This window comes from Mus caroli, chromosome 2 (assembly GCF_900094665.2).
Source record: "Mus caroli chromosome 2, CAROLI_EIJ_v1.1, whole genome shotgun sequence".
Lineage (NCBI taxonomy): Eukaryota > Metazoa > Chordata > Mammalia > Rodentia > Muridae > Mus > Mus caroli.
The window spans coordinates 73,568,122-73,589,434 of record NC_034571.1 but is presented as its reverse complement, the minus strand read 5'-3'; the positions used below and the strand labels follow the sequence as shown (position 1 = coordinate 73,589,434).

Here is a 21,313-nt window from a genome sequence, read left to right as displayed (position 1 = left end):
TGGCCCCTGCGCCCTTGGCCGCCGAGCTCGTACTGGAAGAGGAGGACGAGGAGGCGGGGGCGCGGTCTCGCGGGGCCGCGGGTGGCTTCCGGCCTGAGCCCGCCTCCGGGCCGACGCTGCCCAGTGGACTACCCGCCCCTGAGGTTAGGGGCCGGCGGTTACCCCGGGAATCCCGTACCTGAGCGAGAACCCTGGCGCGTGGCTGGGGCTTCCCCGGTGCCCCGAGAGGCAGGCGATGAATGGTGTTATTGAGGAGGCCAGGCACGCAGGCAAAGGAAAGCTGCTTCTGGCCCCTCTGAGCTGAAGGAAGTAGCAAGGTAGAGCCCTGGGCTTCTGAGCGAGGTGGATAGGATTTTGAGACCAGGGGACCTACCTCGGCTAATCTCTGGCTCCGGTCCTGCAATGTCGCTGCCAAAGGGGACTGCCCTCTGGACGCTTTGGAAACTTACAAAATCCCAAACTGTGTTTTAAATGTCCCGCTCAAGATGTAAAAAGTGGAGTGAGGAAGTTTAGGGGCTATAACCCGACGTGTCTGGCGGCAGACGGGCTCTGCTTTGCGAGAGAGACACCACTTCTGGATAAGAGAAGCCATGGAGGGACTGACTCTATATGGCACTGTCCTCATTAAAAGTTTTAGATAGGAATCAGGAAGGTGGCTGCTTTACTTCTGCCTTGCTTTTGGCGGAATCTTCCAAGTGGAGTCCAGTTTTGCCCCAAGCACAAAATAGACAGAAGTCCAGAAACTTCCTGTTTGCAGCTCCTGAGACCATGTTCCAGTGATGGAACCTCGAAGGAATTTGTGCATTCCTCTCTCAAGAGTGTTCAGGGCCAGGGGTCCTGGGAGGAGGAGTTCACAGAAGAAACTAGAATGGCGGAGCCATAAGACATGAGCCAAAGCTCAAGAGAAAGGAAAATGAAAATTATTTTTCCTCCAAATAGAAGAGCTTTGGTTAAAAAAAACAAACAAACAAACAAAAAAAAACAGCTACTCGAAACTATAAAAAAGTCACATCTGTAACTTTTCAAAGACACATATTCGGTGAACTTACACAAGCGAGCTATATCCTGGTATATGCTAAGCACATAAACTGCTTTGTGTGTCCAGACCCCTCTCCTCACTCCCTCCCCAACAAGAACTCTGCCAAGTGACTGGAAAGAGACCCCATTACTGACATTCACCTGGATGGGGAGAAGGGTGTTCCAGTTTGAACAGAGTCGTGTGTGAAGAGGAATAATGGTCTGTTTGTGGATCAATGCCCCAACACTTCGATTTGACAGAATGAAAGGGAGTAGATGGGCAGGGTCTGAATCAGATATCTCCCAACTTTACATTAAGTAACACTCTTAAGTAACTTCACATTAAGTAACAGACACTGCTTGAGCAGCAGGCAGCCAGTGTTGAGTCTGGGCATTGTTGTGGATGCAGCTTGGCTGTGTGTTAAAAGGTGAGAGGCTCAGGGAAATTCAATACCCTAGAAATAGCCTGAAGGCCCAAAGGCTAATTGTTAACAAAAAGTCCATGAATCTTTGGTGAGTTTGGTTTCATGGAGTCCAGATCGATGGAGTATTTGGGAACTACCAAATTCTTAGGCAGTTGGGAATGCACTTGTTCTGCTCAGTGTGTAGTTGGTCAGAAAGCAAATAGAAAAAGACTAAGAAATACTGTATTACAGGAGAAAGAAAATGAGATTGGAGAGTGACAGCAACTGTGTACAAAGTAGAGAAGTGTCCTGTGCTAGGTCCACAGGACCTAGAGAGGTGTCCAAATATGTGACAACCTTTATGTAATAAAAGTTTCTTTAAAGTTAAAAAACTGAGTTATTAATGCAGCTGAGAGTTGTGGTGATGGGCTTGAACCAAGACAAGTTATATTAGACTGAGCCTGGAGGGATCTGTAGGCCTGGAGAAAGCATATATAATAAAGAAAACGTTCCTGGTAAAATATCTGAAAACCATTTGGGGATATATAGCTCAATAAAAGAGTGTTTGCCCACATGCTCATGGGCCTGGATTTGATCCCTAACACAGGGCAAAGGGAAAGCAAGAACAAGAACTTAATAGGCATGTAACAGGTAGTACTTTCCATGTTGTTAAGCTATGAAGACCATTGAAAGGATCTGTAAGGTTAGAGAGAGAAGCCTCTGCCACTACAAGACTAAGTACTCAGACACACACACACACCCATTCAGTTTACTAACGGGGCTGGTCAGGTGCTTTTTCTAGCTGTCCTTCAAAGTACCATGATGTTACCTCCCTGACCCAGGAGCTACTCTTTTTTTTTTTTTTTTTTTGTTTTTGAAAAAAGGGTTTCTCTGTATAGCCCTGGCTGTCCTGGAACACACTGTGTAGACCAGGCTGGCCTCGAACTCAGAAATCCACCTGCCTCTGCTTCCTGAGTGCTGGGATTAAAGGCGTGTGCCACCACACCTGGCTAGGAGCAACTCTTAAATTATGAACTGTAAGTAATACACATTATCCCCTAAAATACATAGCAGTTCCCCTACAAGATGCCCACAAAATAGTACCAAGAAGCAGACATCAGCTACATGATGATTGACGTCCCCTCCCTCCCTCCCAACTTCCCTCTGTCGCTTTCCTTGTGTGTCTCTGTCTCTCTCCCTCCCCACCTCCCCCCACTCTCACTTTCTCATTAGTATGGGGTCCTGCTGGCCTCTCACAGCCCTAAGAGGATCAGATAGAAGAGCAATCCAAGTGCAATGGCTATAACCATTACTGAAACCATCCCCTCTCCCATCGACATTGCCACTCAATGCAAGTATGTTTAATTGTGAGAACAGGCAAGGCTCATATCCCATCTCCTTAGCTTAGGAGGTGCTTTTCCTGAGGCCTTCCCATGGATCTCAGTGCTTTCTAATTACACACCCATTGTTTGTCCATTATTAGTTGCTTAAGAAGTTTCTGAGTTGTGTTATTGTATAACCTAGAATGAGACTTACAAAGTTAAACTCATAGCAACACACACACACTACAGAAATAAAATGCAACCTTCCTGATCTATTCTGCGAATTTGGGGTGGGTTTGTTGCTGTTGCTTCTTTCTACCCTGCAACTTTTCTCAATGCACCTTTCTTCACCTCTTTCTTCTTAGTTTTTTTTTTTCTTCTTTTTCTTTTTTTCTTTTGACTATTTCTGACACTTTGTAATCACTTGTACCCTTCTGGCCCTAAACTTTTCTCTTTCTATCCCTATTCAGTGAGCTGGATTTGTTTCTTGGGAAGTCAGGTCAAGCCCAGCTATACTTCACCAGGCTCTGTCCACCAGAGTATCTGCACTCCTGAAGTCCAGTGACCTGCTTAGCATCTGGGGTCTCTCCAGGACACACTGTGTCACCCCAATGCAGGGCTGAGATCAAAGGCTGGGGGTGTCTGTAAGCCTGGGCTTGGCCTCACAGGCGTTAGAACACAGTGATCATGATGTCCTTGCCTTGTTTCTTTGAGATAACTGAAGACTGTTTAGTACAGAAAGAACTTTTCAAGGAATTCAAATCCTCAAAACAGTGAGCACCTCAAGGAGTGAACGCAACATGAAGAGGAGCTATTGTAAGGAAATGTGTTTTACTCATCAGGGGGAAAAATGAAATGTGCTAATAGGAGAAAAGTTGGGGGGGGGCAGAGAAAGAGGAGAAAGGGGAAGAAAACCAGGAAGGGAAAGAAAAGGATGAGAAAGAATGGGGAAAGTAAAGGATTGGGAAGGAAAGGGAACTATTCCAGGATGGGGTGCAGGTTCAGGAAACAGAGTGCAGCCTGGTAGACAAAGGGCGAAACAGAGAAAAACCCTAAACTGAGATACCTCTTAAAAAAAAAAATGGTTCATGATTAAATTCTGGCAAGTTGATTTTTTAAAGTTCCCTTTGTCCATTTTCAGAGGTGATAAAAGTTATTTAGAAAAACAATTGGACAGGGGTGTAGTTTTTCTGGGTCTTAGTATAGGGACCTGGCTGGCCTGGAACTCACAAAGGTCTGCCTGCTTCGGTCTCCTGGTTGCTGAGTGAGGAGGTCTGTACCACCACATCCAGCTCAGTTTGGGGGATTTAACGGAAACCCTAACTGTACTCCTCATACCTTTCAACCACATCTCTCTGTTTTAAGAAAGGCATCTTGCCGGACATGGTGAGTCATGAAATTTCATGGCTACCCTGAGCAAGACCCTGCAGCAGGATAAGGAAAGGGGAGGAGGGGGAGGAGGAGAAGGAAGAGAAGGGAGAAGAAGAAGTATAATTAAAGGACAGATCTGTTGTCTTAGTTAGGGGCCCTCTAGAGTCACAGAACTTATGGAGAGTTTCTATACAGTAAGGGAATTTGTTATGATGATTTACAGTCTGTAGACCAACTCCGAAGCAATGGTCAGCTGTGAAGGAGAAGTCCAAGGATCTAGTAGTTGCTCAGTCCCTCAAGGCTAGTAGATTCCAACAGACATGCTGGCAAGTAAATACAAGCAGGAGAAGAAGAGAGAATCTTCCTTCTTCCAATGTCCTTATGTCTCCATCAGAAGGTGTAGCCCAGATTAAAGGTGTTTACCCCCAAGCCTGGATCTGGGACTTGTTTTGTCCCAGGCTAACCTTGAACTCCGAGCTCTCATGTCCTTATCTCCTGGGATTAAAGGCGTGTACTGCCTTGCCTGGGCCTAAGCTTTTCATAGCCCCTGTGCCTCAAGATCTCCATGCCAAGATCCCAGTCACAAACTTGTATCTCCCAGCCTCCAGATTAGGATCACAGGTGAGCCTTCTAATTCTGGATTGTACTTCATTCCAGAGATAGTCAAGTTGACAACCAGGAACAGCCATTACTTCTGTTAATAAGTGTGAGGGAGAATTATCACTGCAAAGGTGGGAAGATCTAGTTTAAAAACACAATTACACAACAGATTCGCCCACACCACGAAGCTTACTGCTGTCAGTGATGTACGTGACTAGTGTGCATACATCCAGAAACAGATTTCCAACAAAAGCTAAGAAAGGTAGGATTTTGTCTCTCTTGCACACTTTAGCAACACACTAGCACAAAAACAAAACAAAACAAGACAAAACTATTTTTCAGTGGACGTGAACTGTATTTTCACAACTTCCAAGACTACAACATCTAAGAGGATTACACAAAGTTGAGTGTTTTATGATGGAGGTAGATAAACTTTCCCCACTGTGTTCATTGCTCTTCTACTCTAATGAGCAAATGATATCTTTCCAGAAGGGAGGGGCGAAGAATGAATAAATACACCCGACAAAGGGACTTAGTAAAAACAGAGGCTGTTGTAGCAACTTTGTAGCTCTGCCCTGAGGTAAATTAAAATGGGAGGATTCAGGAAGGTTGTTTTAGAGTTTGTTGTAATATTAAAGTGGATAAAAAAAAAATGAAAGAACATTTTTAATCATAAAAAACCTAGTAAATAAATTAATATAGGAGACTGTCTAAACCACAGCAAAATGCTTATGCAATTAACTAAAAGTGAGTTGAGGTAATTACCAACATGAAGCAGATAACTTAGAGATTGTCTGTATCACATAACTGTAATTTATGTTCATATATGTATGATTTAGTTCTATCTCTAAATTAAGTTTATAATTGGAAACTGAAGCAAGAGTATCTCATGAGTCTCAGGCCAGCTTAGGGTACAAAGTGGACCTTATCTCCAAACACAAAAAACTAAAACAGCTCCTAAGACTTCACTTCTTGGAAAAAATCAGAATAATTGGATTCTTAATTCGGGCAGAGAGAAGCTGTGACACACGGAACAACAGAACAACAAACAGCTCAGGGGAAAAAAAATGTATTCAGTGAGGCAAATGCTCAATCCTCGATGTGCCGTCCTGCACAGATGCAACAACAAAAAAATTTTTTGAGACAGGGTTTCTCTGTGTAGCCCTGGCTGTCCTGGAACTCACTCTGTAGACCAGGCTGGCCTTGAGCTCAGAGATCTGCCTACCACTGCCTCCCAAGTGCTGGGATTAAAGGTATGTGCCACCACTGCCCGGCTGCAACAAAATTTAAACTGTAAATTACAAAAATAGTTTTTACTGTGAAAAAGGATTCTTACATGCTTCACAGAGTTCTGCATAGTTTTATAAAAATATAAGAACATCATATAATTATAGGAAAACTGGAAAGATCTATTTATCTGCATAAAATGACTCAGCTTTGCCTTAAATATTTGAAATGTACGTTCAAATGAGGTTGCACATTTTTGCACACTAAGTCTAAAAACCATAACACCAACTACCTGTGATAATACTATGGGTGTTGCCCTTCCATGTATTACTGATGGCCTGGTCAATTGACAGAACCTTTTTGGAAAGCCATTTGGCAGTAGGTTTCAAAGCCATAAAAAACCGTTCATACCCTTTAACCTAGTGATTTTGCTTCCGGGAATCCATCCTAAGGAAATAATACAAAATAGTTTTAAATGCCATATGTCTGACAATGCTTGTTCTCCTGTATAATTTGTTTTCTATAAAAATCAAAACCACACCAAGTGTCAACCATAAGGGCTAGGCTTTAGTAAAACATGGCTCACTCCCTTGGTGGAAAATGATACGAAAATGAGAAATGGGAAGGAAGATAACTATGGTTGCTAACACCTCCTGTCTGTGCCTACACCAGTTTCTCCACGGTCTGCTCCTAACCAGAGACGTCAGGCATCATTTTGAAATGGCAGTCTTAACAATATCGTGTAGATGGTTCCAGGATACTTTACAGTATCTTGTGTGTAAAGTTGGAATTAACGTTTATCTCTTCTTCAGTAAACACGTGTGTGTGCAGAGACCACCCGGGAAAGTGTATAAAAGTGTATAAAACGTGTATAAGAGGAAATGTGCAAGGAATCATTTTGGATTAAGGAACTTGTTTACTTGTGGTTCTGGCTACCTTGTCAGTTGTGCATGGATGATGTCTAATAGGAAAAGACTCAGAGTGAAGCTTTCCTTTGTAAAGAAAGTAGTTTAATCTGCCATGATAAGCAGGCTGACATCCTCACGAACATCTTTGTAACTGAGGCAGAATAACAAAAATATCATTTAAATGAGGATATTGCCACCATTGGAAGATAAGGACCTGAGACCCTAACTACTTCCCTAGATCCCTTCAGGTAGCTTCTAATAGAACAGGAGCCAGAATATGAGAAACCAGGCATGGTGGTTCGAGGCAGTAATTTCAGCTCTAGGGAAGGCTGAGACAGGAGAATTGCCAAAAGTTTGAGGCCAGTCTGGGTGACATAGTAAGTTCCAGGGTACCCTAATATAAAAATGATAAATGTTTCAAAAGCAAAACTTCAGAATTCCGCCCCCCACTTTATTCTACTTCCCACCGCCCCCATGGCTTCATTAATTCCTTCTAACAGTTTATATTCACCTCCATCTGCAACATGAGAGATGTTCTGCCGCAGTCACTCGAAACATGCTATTTTCATAATTTAATCATAATTTATTTGCATAATTATCTTTACTATTCCCCCACTAAAGTAAGGATAAGACCCATGTATGTACTTGGAATATGAGTAACTCCTGAAGAGTGAGCAGGTTACCTTCACACACAAAGCCAACTGAAGGAAATACTATGGAATGATAAGGAGGAAAAATATTTTTCCACAGCCTAAAATAGTTTTCATGAAAAGCAGCATGGGCCAAGCACACAAGGGATAAGAGTAATTAGATACATCAAAGGACAGTGGGTTCTTACACTCAGAGAAATCAAGGGTGTTCAGCATGTGACCTCGCAATCGCCTAAATAGTCCTGTGGTCCCCTTTTCTCACAACACTTCTAACAGAGCATAGTCAGAGCATGAGTGCCCAACCACAGGTCTCCTTCTATTTCTAAAACCAGTAGGGCAACAAAACGTCCCTTAACGTGCTTAATAAAATGTCTGCATGAATGAGATTAAGTTTTGTGTATCATAAGGCTCGACTACTGACAATTAAAGTTAAAATCCATCTACCCTAATCAATCGCAGGCTCACTGAAGAGGATTTTAAAAAGATAAGTGGAAACAGAACTTGTATTTATTTGGCCAAAGTAACTCCATCTCTTGCTAGCATCGTGCTCCCTCACACAGAAAGCAGTGGCATAGATTCTAGTTCTGGTAGTATGTGTGCAGATGCCACCCATGAGGAGCCACTTGTTCCCCAAGCCTCTCAGGAATCCATGGCATCATACAGAAGATTGGGGGAAGGTCTGGGTGGAGGCCAGTGACTCTGTGGGTTGGGGAGAGGGCCTGCTTTGACACCAGAAGCTGAACTCTAGGAAGGCTTGACACTGGAAGTTCAAAAGCCTCAGCCCTCTAGCCAGTCCTTCTTCTTTGTAAGTGCTCTACCCAAAAATTGAGTCACAGAAAATGAGAGAGGAGGTCCTTTCAAGTTCTGAAAAAACAGTGACTTATGCTTTTATTCAAATAAAGCCATGTTGAACAAAGCGAATTAATCCAAGTGGTTTGTAGGTGCGTGTGTGCATGCGTGCTCAGGACACACACACACACACACACACACACACACACACACACACACACACACACTAGTGCTTTTAAGAATTAGACCAACAACAATTTAAGAGTATATCTATCTACATGATTTGACATTGCTCTCTTGTTATTAGAAATTTATCTTTCAAAAAGCCTGTGCTGGCCACGCAGGGTGATTCACCTCAGTGGAGATAAAAAGATAAAGACACTTTCAGCTCAGCCTCTGAGGAAGAGTCTGGCTACTGTGTGAGACCTTGTCTCAAAAACAAAACACACAAGAAGTCTATGACTTACCTTAAGGCCTTTGCTTACACACACACAGATCTCTATAAAGTGTAGTTAGAAAATATCATTATTAGCATATCTAAGACTGGATTCATTTAACAAGCCAAGCACAAAGCACAAAGCACCAAGCTAAATATGCACCAAACAAAAACAACACTGTCATCTCTGCTCTAAAGGGTTTATAATCTAAGGGGGTGATTTAGAAAGGAGGTCCTCAACGTCCCCAAACAAGAGTGTCTTGCATCATAAACCGTGGCAGTTTCATTCATCTGTGTGGTAGGAGATAAGCCGCCTCCAAGGCCTCCGCACTCACTGCCCTGAAGTGCAGAAAATGGAAAAGGCAATTTTACATGCTTATCCAGCAGAGACTGAGTGTTCACCAAATAAGAAAACAATATTTTTGTATGCAGGCGACAAGTCCTTCAAAGCACACACACACACATACACACACACACACATGTAATACAGGCACCAATGAGCTGAGCATTGGTGGTAGATATGAAAAACAAGTTCTATCTTAGGATAATTATATGGTTAAAAAAGCAGTTGTTGAATTTCATTTATGTATTTATTTAGCATTGTGGTGAGCTACCTTTCTTTTGAAAGGAGAGAGAGCAACCTTCCAGCTCTCATCCACTCCCTGCTCTCCCCCGCCAGCACTGTGCATTCTGTTGGTTCTCAGAAAGCATTTCTTGAATAAATGCAGCAAACACAAGTGTCCTAAGGACTACCTTTGCATTGCCACGTCTACATACTGACTTGTGAAATACCCTCAGTGAGGCCGTTACTTGAACAGATTAATGTTGCAGATGAGGAAGCCAATACACACACACACACACACACACACAGAGAGAGAGAGAGAGAGAGAGAGAGAGAGAGAGAGAGAGTTGCTCTGGTCATATGACCCCTACCTGGTGGCTTCTGAACCCAGAAGCATACTTTTGCCTTCTGTGAGCTGTCACTTCTGAAGAGAGAAATAATATTACAAGTGACAACGGGGTGGGGCCCAAGATGGTGGAGAAACAATAGTGTTCTTGGCCCAACAATTAACAGTAAAATGTTGGAGTCTCTTAGGACCCACTGGAAATGCTGAAAGTCAGTGGAGAGAGTTAAGTGCTATGGTTTCTGGAGTCCAAGCAGGGTGGGGTTGCGTTCGGATGGTCTTTGAACCATTAGAGGTTGGTAAAGATTGTTCAATGAGAAAGAAAGGTGTAAGTAGTGTTTGTAAAAATCAGAAACAATTGTGGTCCTGGACAAATTTTCTACCAGTGCCTCTGCAATTTACTCTTTCCTTCTGTTGTTTCTTTGTCTCCCTTCCCCCACACACCATTCCCTTTAGCCTGCAATAATGTTGACCTAAATTGTAAATCATTCTGTTTGTTAAATCAAATGTATAAATAATACCACTCTGTTCTCCACTGCCATTAAGGGAAAACAACTGAAATTACTTCAAAAACATGACTTTCTGGGGTGGTACATGTAGGTCAATGACTTTATCAACAACAACCAAGTCCCCCCTGTGTTGATTACAGAGTGTTTATTGCAGCAGATTAAATCTTAGTGCTTTGTCACGTCAATATTAGAAGATGCAGAGAAATGTTTAAAACAAAACATGCATTGTTGCAATGTAATAGTTTCTTCGGTGCTTTAAAAATATCCCCCAAATCAGATTTAGGAACGTCTTAATAGTAAGTAGAACCTAGATTTCATAAAGGAAGCAAGAAGTTCACATATATCTGATATGGGCTGAGGAATTGTAGAATACTGACATTTCTTCCTTTCTATAAAGAAAACTAAAACACTGCTTGTGAATTGAACTCTGTGAGCACATACAGATAACAGTCCTCGAGGCTGTTATCTGGAGGAAATCCCCAACATCGTTCGGTAGCTTGTGCCCAGACTAGCACAGTGTTTGGATTGACGACTAGATCTGAGTATACTTACTTAATCTAGTAACACAGAGCTAAGATATATACGCTTTGTATAAGATGTACTGGTATGCATGTGCACACGTGTTTGCACATACAGAGCTGATCAACGCTACAAGACTAGGCATGTGTGTGTTAAAGGCCCTGCAAATGATCAACATTGCATCCATCCCGGCCATATCACTTCATAAATATAGAGCAGAGAATGGTGGGTACGAAAGAAGTAAAGCCGGCATGAGACAACAGGAGCTCTGTTGCCTGCATCACATAACCACAGTGTGTTTTACTGTCCTATGTGTAACATGAAATCTAAGCCAAACGATGCCATTGTACAGAGATTGATTTGAGGTGAGGGAAGGGATATGATATCCATCTCAGCTCAGCTCCTTAAAACTGATTTACTGCTGCGGCTGGTGGAAGTAACAGATGTTGATTTGAATGAATATTCATTCCCTGCCATCAAGTCCCAGTAGATGACACTCTCCTCTTAAGAGGTCATATTTTCCTCTTATACAGTGTTTGCTCTTGCAGTTGCCAATTGTCTATTTAGAAGACATACCATTAAGGGGCTGTTTAAAGTGGAGTATTGATGGGTAATGATGTAGAGTCGGAACCAGAGGTAAATATGCTAATTAGAAGCAGCTATAATGCCAGATCTAAACATCACCGCGACTTCTCTGATCTGCCTTGACAGCACTATGATCACTTCTTGTCAACCAAGTCTGAATTTTCTTCTAAATTACCTTTTTAGAATACTGTTTGAACTCTTATTTAAGAAAGACCTTTACCAAGAACTGAGGCGACTTTAAATCACCATAGAAATCAAACACAAAATTCTATTGTGAAGATTTCTTTTTTAGTTATCACATTTTATGGGTAGAAATTATTATCGTTATTATTTGGATATTTAGACATGGCACTTCCATTTGGTGGACAGAGTCTCGTTTGTTTCCTAAGGTTCGTGTATTGCAGACAGTTTATCACACCGAAAGTTACTCTGGCCCTGTAAAGGAGGATTTAAAGAAGGATTTTGGCAGAAGTTGTATTAGTGTGTCAAATTGTCTTTTAAGAGCGTTGGCTGGGATAACTGCCCAGGATGGCAAGTTATAAATTTGTTACTACTCCCTCTTATTCCCTTCTCTCAAGACAGGAGGAGAATGTCTGGGTTTTCGGGGGCTACAATCCAAACGCAGATTTGTAACAGAATTCCAGAAACAAATAAGATAATTTTAAGAGCAGGGTTTTAATGAGATAATGGTGTGGTTATAATTTTGGTTCATAGGATGTTAGTGTAGTTAGTAGCACAGCTAAGTCTCCATTTTCTATGGTGTTTTGGGAACACGTAGAACGTATATTCAAAATCTGTAGCTAATTCAGAAGTATTACTGTCAGGCGATTTGAATCAGCCTTCTTTCTCAAACTCGCAAATGTGTTTTCTATTATCTCACTCCTTAGTCAGTGCTCCTCAACTTTTGCTGCACAGGATAATCATCTGGGGATGATTTTGGAGCTTTTTAAAAACTCCTGATGCCCAGGGCACGGTTTCTGTCTCTTAAATCATAAGCTGTGGGGAAAGCTGGCCAGCAGTTTGCTTGGTGTTTCTTGGTTAAAACTCTTTCAGGTGATTCAATAAGATGGCCAAGTTTGAGGACTGCTGTTTTATCCAGCTTCCTGATAGGAGTGCCAACAATCTGTGAAAGAAAAATCAGTAAGACAGACTGTCCCATTACTACATTAAGGAAAGAATATTAGAGACTGTTCAAATTGTCATAGACCGGTGATGTTTAGAGAGAGATTGTTGGGCTGTTTTCTCTGAATTATTGGAAAATAATAACTTCAATTTTACCTATTATATAAGAGCACATTTCTAGATTATATAAATATATATTTATTGATGCTGAAGTATTCCAGTGAATAAGTTACTACAATATTTCAATATGTAATAATTACTTTAAACTTATAGAGCTATCTCAACAACTAATTTTTACTTTGTGTGCTGTTTTTCAAAAAATTTTTTTTTAATTTTTTTTATTACGTATTTTCCTCAATTACATTTCCAATGCTATCCCAAAAGTCCCCCATACCCTCCCCCCCACTTCCCTACCCACCCATTCCCACTTTTTGGCCCTGGCGTTCCCCTGTACTGGGGCATATAAAGTTTGCATGTCCAATGGGCCTCTCTTTCCAGTGATGGCCTACTAGGCCATCTTTTGATACATATGCAGCTAGGGTCAAAAAATGTTGATTTTTTAAAATGTACACATATTGTTTAGCTATAACATAGAATGGATAATGTGTGGTAGTTGGGGCTTACAGACAGGCCTCCAGCTGAAGCTGATTTAAGCCATTTAGAAAAAAAATGGTGACTCTGTATTTTCTGTATTTTTTGGTATTATTCTTTAAATTATTATCGTGTTAATAAAGTATATTTTTTTCATGAAAATTATACAGTAAGAATATAGACTATAGCACACACGCACAAACATTTCCTTTGAGGAGAATCACAAAGCAGAACAGTAGCCATGAATGTGGGAAATGGCAAGTAAGAGTGAGACTAACAGGCAGGGCAAGGATGTAAAAGAAGGTGGGGGATGACGGTTGTGAGCACAAACACACACACATGTGTGTGCAATTGTTGAAGAACAAATGTAATCAATAACAAATTTCCTCTGACTTAATTTCAGTTGACTGGAAGCAGTTATTTATTTGCTTAGATATAACCCATGTAATTATATAGATGCCAATCCGGTATAGTAATCAAAGTCAAATAAACCATGGTTTAAAACCAGGCTTAGCTTTTCAAAACCATGATTCCTAGGCCAACCTGTTACCTAGCTCAGGGCCTCTCCTTTTAACAGCTTTGCAGTGCTTAGTCTTCCTTGTCAGTTTGACTAGATTTGGACTGGCCCACAAGATCTAGCTCTGGACACATCTGTGAAAGCATTTCCAAAGAGGCTTAACTGAAGAGGGAAGACCCAACCTGAAAACAGGCAGCACCCCCCACCCCTGGACAGGGAGCCCACATTGAATAAGAAGGGGACCAGGAGGAAACTGTTGACCTCCAGTGTCCCTTGTACCCTTCTTCCTGAGTGCAGAGGCAACACCACCAGCTACTTTGTGTTCCCTCTCTGTCCTTTTCTGCCTGGTTGACTGTATACCCACTTAAACTAGGAGCCAAAATAGACTTCTCCCTCAAGTTATCAGGTATTCTGTCACAGTGACATGTGAGGTATTTGATGCAATATCCTACATAAAGTTGTTATATTGGGAGGTTGAATAGAGAAGTCTTTAGAAAGCCCTTATCATAGCGCGTGTACATAGTAGGTATCTCTTTAATTGTTCAAACAGTATTTGTTTGCATAATGTATGAGGCCAACCCTGCTGAGAGCTTTTACATAATCTTAAAATTTGGCATAGAGTGACCAGGAGACTGTGAGTTTCTGCATGGGTACTCTCAAGGCTGTGCGAGCTGAGTGCTTAACCCACCAGGCTCATTAGGTAACCCAGCAACCGTATCCTGTGCAGTAGACCTGAGACGTGTACAATATTTGCTTCGGAGAAACACAAATCCTCTCCCATCACAACTCTGTTCGTCAGTCACCGAAGAGTCAGATCCAAATGGCCATAACTGAAAAGTCTCCCTAGTATTTGTATATCATTCACTGATTCTAACCTGTGGCTTTTAAAATCTCTGAGATCCAAATGTACCTTCTAGTCAGTGATATCTTTAGGCACTGTGAGCCAGGCACCATTCATGATGCAGTCATCACCCTGGGCTGCATGGACTTGTATGTTGTTCTATACACTGTTGTCACATGTGATAAAAACCCAAGCCCAAGTAAGTTTAAGAACAAAATGGTCAAGAAAGGTAAAAAAAAATTTAAGTAACTGTAAGCACTATAGTGTCATCTGCAGGGACTTTTCTTTCCATTCAGGACCACAAACTCAGGATATGATTTTTAGAATAGCATCTTGAATTTCGTGCTTTCATTTATTCTGTTCTCTAGTTGTCAGTTTTGTTATAGGTTTATAAAATAATGTCATAGTTTTAGAATCAAAGTTTTAAGTTCACATGACAAAAATGAAAATTTGGGATTAATAAAGATTACTCACACTCACCAAATTACTGAACGTGATTATCAAAGGACTCAAAGTCATCGATACATCTAAGTGTTTAAATCTTGGTCTAGTACTAAAGCTCTTTTCGGTTCTCTCTATGTCCTGAAAGTTGATTCTCATTTAGCCCTAGAAGGTCACTAATACTTAGTTCAGGACACCCAAAAGATATAGCAACTGTGGAGCCAGAATGTAACCTCAGGTGGTTTGACCTTAGAGCCCTTGGCTGAAGGTGCCATGTGGCCAATGATCATCACTGTCCAGAGTAACGAAGTCTTAGGAGAAGAAATGAGAATAAACACATGATAAAAATGGAATAAAGCAATTTCCATAATGAAGCTAGAGACAAAATACGAGAGCTCTGTAGGAAGAGAATCATCTAAGGTAATTTGCCATTAACATATTGTGAAAGTGATGTCTGTCTTGGCAACTGTAAGTCCATCAGTGGACAGGAACTTCGTTTGTTGGTTCACTGTAACTGTTATAGTCAGTTTCTAGGGAGTGTTGAGTACTTCGTTATTTTCATTTTGCTTTTGAACATAAAGAAGAGTATGGAAAGTAATACTTGAACAGACAATGATGACTCAAGGAATTTTTTTTTTTTATGTGTGTGAGTTTGACCATGTGCTTCAAAGCCTTTACAGTGAGAAAACTCCACTTTCTCAGCACTGGAATGCCAATAGTTCAGGGAAGAGGAGGAGATTACAGTATGAGTGGAACTCAAATTTGCTGTTGTTCCACAAAACAGAAGATGCAGAAGCTGGAAAAGACAAAAAGACACTTTCGCCCTATGCTGGACAGAGACTTTCGCCCTATGCCAGACAGAGAGAAACGTATACTTCAGTAAGACCCTGACTATTATACTACAGTATAAAATCAGACTATTATTATCCAGAATGATAGAATAATAATACATCATCACGCTAAATGTATGGTAATGTGATATAACATTAAACACAATATGTAACACAGTTGATTTTTGTGACTGGTGTGTGCAAGTAGTTTGTTAGCTTGAGAATTTCATAGTCCAGTAGAATTTCCAAACAATGTGTTGGGGCTAAATGCTGGCTGAGGAATTTCCTCCCTTATTATAAGAATTACTAGTTAAAATTTAAAGAAAAAAATCAGTAGACTGTAATATAGTTTTACACAGTAAATGTAGCATAGAAGAAGAAACTCGAATTACTTTCGAGAAAACAAAGTTACACTATTTTTATTGTCTTACTTTCTCAGTCCCAGTTACATGATATAAGAAAACAGGTAGCAGCTCACAGACTTCACGAATTCGACTGATTCTAGTCCGTGAGCTTTGGAGCCACCTAGAAAGTGGGAGATTGGTATAGAAACAGCAACAAACCAACAAACTTCTTCTGACTATAAGGTGTTGATACGGTGTTCTTAGGGGGTTGGAATTTCATTCTATGACATTTTGAATTATTTTTTGAGGCGTGGTCCTGCTGGGTAGCCCAACTGTTATCAAACATGCAACACTCTGGCCTCAGCTTCCCAATCGCTGGATTAAAAGCATGCACCCCCATGACTGATTGTAATTATTACTTTAGCTTCAATTTTTGACTTCTCTTATCTGTTTTTCCAATTCCCTAAACATGAGTTATTAGTTTCGTATAGCTGCTATAACAAATCTCCATAAATACTGTAGCTTTAAGCAACAACCGTATTCCTTTATAGACATGCTGGCTGAAATCAGTTACATAGCATGAAGTCAAGGCAAGTTTTAGACTGTGGAATGGACGTGGGTTCTGTTGAGGAACAGCTCGTCTGGCTGTTCCAGCTCTGCATATGTAGGGTGGCCCTCCGAGGCCCAAGGCCCCTTCCTTCTTTTTAAAGCTAAGAGCATGGCATCTTCAGATTTCTCTGACAGGACTGGTCCAGGGTTTGCTTTCTACGGAGTCTGACCTCTGCCTCCCTCTTCCACGGATACCCGAGGCAACAGCTGAGTCTACTTAGCCTATGAAGGATAATCTCCTGATTTCAAAGTCCGCAATGTAATGTAATCAAAGTCCGCAATGTAACGTAATGACCTCACCAGGTTCTCATATCCCCCGTCAGTAACATTCATCAGGACCATCTTCAGCATTGCTCAGTATTATCACTCGTGTCTATTTTGGTTTATAGTCTCATCATATTGCTGTTACATTTATTTTAAATTTTAGTGTGGCTTTCTTTCTTACAATTCTGACTTACATATTAAGGTGGTAACCTGTTCTAAGACGCGCAGATTTTAGAAGTGCCTTTAACTATCAAAAAAGCAAAAGAGGAGGTAACATAGTTAATCAATTTTGATGAATAACTATTTTTACCAAAGACCCTCTTCCAGAAAGGAAACAATGCACTATGTGTGGAAATGTACCATGGAAGATTCTCTGACAAGCCTCTGTAAAAGAGATACCCTCCCTGCTAGTGTAGAACTACCCATTGAGAGACTCTCTAGACAAATGTGGAGGCATTCTCTTGGTCAGCAGCTAATTCCTTAGCTCAGCTGTCACCGCGACATAAAAATGTAATTTAAGAGAGCTAAGAAGGGCTTCTTCTCCTTCTATAGATCTGCTGTCAGAGACCTGGAAGATCATTTGTCCTGAGGACAAAGACATTACAAAACCGTCTCTGTGACTGACATCAGCCATCCTGGACTGAGTGGCCCTGACTCACCCAATGCCTAGATAACTGCTGAGGTATTTGAGTAAACAGAAAAGTTGTCTGTAATCATCAGCTCCTAGCAGACAAGATAAAGCAATCCGTATACTCTGAAAAGATGGAACATCTATCTTTATATTGGTACAGGCACCATAGTGTTTCTAGGCACCCCAAGGAGCTTCCAAGACAGAGGGAATATACTTAAGAGGTCCTGCTCTGGTCTACTCGCCTCAGCTGTGCTCACAGAGCCCATTCTTTTATGTACTCTATAAACTGTTAGGATCTGGGATGGCTTAGAGGATAGGTCTCCTATAAGCTCACAAATGTTAATGCTCGGTCCCTGATTTAGTGGAACTGTTTTGGAAAGGTTAAGAGGTGTGTCCTTGTCGGAGGAGGATGCATCACTACAAATGGGCTTTGAGGTTTCAAAAGCCCACTACAGGCCCAGTCTCTGCCTGCCTGCTCCCTACAGATTAGGATGTAAGCTCTTAGCTACTGCTGCAACGTCATGCCCGCCTGCCACGGCACTCTACCACGGACTAACTTTGAAACGATAGGCAAGATCACATTTCAGTGCTTCCTTTTATAAGTTGTTCTGGTCATTGTGTTTCATCAAGCAGAAGAACAGGGTCTGTGAGAAGTTTTATCTTTAACAAAGACTCAACAATTTGTTTTGTTTTGTTTTGTTTTCTTGCACTTTTTTTTTTTTTTTTTTTTTGGNTTTTCGAGACAGGGTTTCTCTGTGTAGCCCTGGCTGTCCTGGAACTCACTTTGTAGACCGGGCTGGCCTCGAACTCAGAAATCCGCCTGCCTCTGCCTCCCGAGTGCTGGGATTAAAGGCGTGCGCCACCACGCCCGGCTTGTTTTGTTTTCTTGAGACAGGGTTTCTCTGTGTAGCCCTGGCTGTCCTGGAACTCACTCTGTAGACCAGGCTGGTCTCGAACTCAGAAATCTGCCTGCCTCTGCCTCCTGAGTGCTGGGATTAAAGGTTTGTGCCGCCACGCCCGGCTTTTTTTTTTTTTTTTTAAGTAAAAATAATTCCAAAGGAACATGAGTTATGTTAACTCTTGGTCTTTAAACACATGAACTCAGGAATGCAGCAAATGCATATTACATATACTGTGGGTAGGAATCCAGGCTTTAGAATCAATCACACCAGATGAAAAGCACAGTCTCTAAAACTTAGGATGTGTGATGTTGCGCTTGTTGGTTTCAGCTTTCAGATACTGATAGACTGGGTACAGCTTTTGTACAGTGATGACCGTAATGATTGTCTAATTTTCTCATAGGTTTTGTTTATGTTTTTTTGCTTTTTGTTCTTCTGAAAATTGGAATACAGTTAAAATCATGGCCCTCATGAGATCAGGAGCAATATAAGGTGATGTGCCTCTTTGACTTGTGTTCCATATTGAGTTGGACAATATAGCAGCGTGGATATAGGCTTTCCGAAGCACAGGGATAGGAATGGAGGATAAACACTATCATTATTCATGGGTAGTTATTAACATGAAGATGCCAGAAACCTCTACAGAGCACACAGCCAGCTAATTCAGCTCAAATACTGACTCTCCTTGTTTGATTGGGGCAAGTTTGTTTAAAATATTTGCAATGCCTCAGCTCTCACATTTAAAATAAAAATAACAGTAGCAGCCACATGACAGTCACCAAGTGGTTATGGAGACTGTACATAACCATATAGTAAAAGCATTGTGTGTGTGTGTCTCAATTATTAGCTTTTTAGCTACATTATTAGAGTTCAGGATGGAAAAATTAAAATTATTAATAGTCCATGCTCCTATGAAACAAACATAATGAAACAAACAATTCTAAAATGCATGAATTACAAAAAATATTAGAAATAAATACAGGATATGTGCAAGGCATTTATGGGAATATCACTAATTTTAGAAATAACAAATGAAATCTAAAATAAAACAGCTTTACCATATTTGTAAATTACAGATTCAATAGTTGGAAATATTGACTCACTCCAAATCATTCCATAAATTCTTTGCAATGCCAATAAAAGTCCTGATTCAATCATGGTATGCAATTTGACATGTTAACTGCAAGATACATCGGAAGAGGTAATAGGCTGAAAGTAGCCGAAACAATTTTGAAGAGGAACAAATTGAAAAAAACAAAACAAAACTCTATTAAGGATAAAGACAGAAAGCTATATTAAGGCAGCATGGTGCTAGTATAGGAAGGGACAAATAGGCCTGTTTGACATAAACACAGTAAAGGTGAACAAACTCGCTCTTCAAACCAGTGGGGGAAAGTCAGACTTTAATAAATAAATCCCAATCCCACTCAGTAAACAGGCTTAGCTCCAAGCATAGCAGCCAGCCAGCCACCTGTGCTGTATAGGAACATTTCAGAACACTGGCATTTCACACCTGGGGAAATTATTAGACTCTCCCCTCACCCTCTGCACAAATCTAAGCTCTGAGTGGATGAAAGACTATGTATGGGAAACAAAACGTTGACATCTGTTAAAAATATTTAGAACTCTGTTCACAAGATGAACATCATTTATCAAAAGATACCACAAAAACTGAGCAGGCGACTCAAAGCCATGTAGAGGATATTTATAAAACATATTAATACCCATAGTATCTAAGTTCCATTGACATCATCAAGGAAAAGACAACACAATAGAAAATGGATAGAAATAAAAGCAAGCAATTCATGAGGAGGAAAGATGACCAGCTACTAAATAATTGAAATAAAAGTTCATCTCCCAGCCAGCTGTATGCATGTCACACGGCTGGTCAGTGGCTATTAACTCTGAAGCATGGCTTTCCATCAACTCAGTTAAAGGACACATGAAAAACAAAACAAAACAAAACAAAACAACAATGGTATGAGTTAGCTCATCTTTCCTGTCCCAAGGGAGGTGCAGAAGAAGGAGCAAGAAATAGATGTGAAAACATGGTAAGGACTTGTAAGTGCTCTCTACAAGCCACTTTCGTCTACATCACATCAGAAAGGAAGCTGGTATTTGGCTTTAGTCTTAAAGGAATGAATGCTGTCGAAACCAGAAGTGCCTTCACTGTGGCTAGCATGAAGTCCATGAGAAAGAGGCCAAGAATGAGAGACAATGAAGAGTCACTCTGATCAGTCTCGAGCCTTCCCTGCCGCATTTGCGATAGCCAAGTTCCCTCAGAATAAACAAACAAACAAAACAAAAACAAACAAACATCTTATCATCAGGTTTTAAAGGGTAACCAATTGCTATGGCAATGGCCTGTGATATCTGGGAGGGTTTACAGGATTCCTTTGGCCAATGACCCAACAAGAGGTAACCCATTCTTGGCACTTAATAACATAGAATGTCTGGCAAAATAAAAACATTTGTTTTGCATTGTTCACATGTAAACAAGGTGCAGATGTTCTCCTGGGAGGCTGGAGGCATAGGACCCCACGGAGCAGGAGTTACAGGTGCGTGTGAGCAACTGGCCTGGGTACTGTGAGCCAAGCTAGGCTCCTCTGCAAGGACAGCGCATGCCCAGACACAATCTAGGTAATGTTTATTTGATGCAAATTGTCCCTCTGTAGCCCAGGCTGGTTTTGACCGCTTTGATCCTCTTGTCTCACTCTTAGAATGCTGGGATCCCAGGCTGGGCACCACCACACCTGACACTAACTTGATTCATAAACAGCTAAGCTACAAAGGCCTAGCTCAGTTGATGCTACAAAGGTTATTTTAACAATAGACACGCTCTTCCGGTTAGAAAAGCACCAGGGTAGCTAGGGCGCAGGGTCGGCTGACACTCGCCAGCTACCCACAACACCCACAACAGGATCTTAAGACTTCTGGAGAGTGGAACACAGCTTCTGCTCCAATCCAATTGCGCGCGGGACC

The 21,313-nt window shown here is 41.3% G+C and overlaps 1 protein-coding gene and 1 pseudogene across 1 annotated transcript in view; one reads left to right on the top strand and one right to left on the bottom strand.

The window, feature by feature from the left end:
- The window catches only part of Ube2e3 (ubiquitin conjugating enzyme E2 E3), a 52,410-nt gene extending 52,097 nt beyond the window's left edge, over positions 1–313 (bottom strand). The window contains exon 1 of the mRNA XM_029472462.1: positions 179–313. The gene's annotated coding sequence lies outside the window, so the exon portion shown is untranslated. The remainder of the gene's footprint in view (positions 1–178) is intronic.
- Positions 314–18,604: 18,291 nt separating this feature from the next.
- LOC110290338 overlaps positions 18,605–21,313 on the top strand; it is a 5,406-nt pseudogene continuing 2,697 nt past the window's right edge.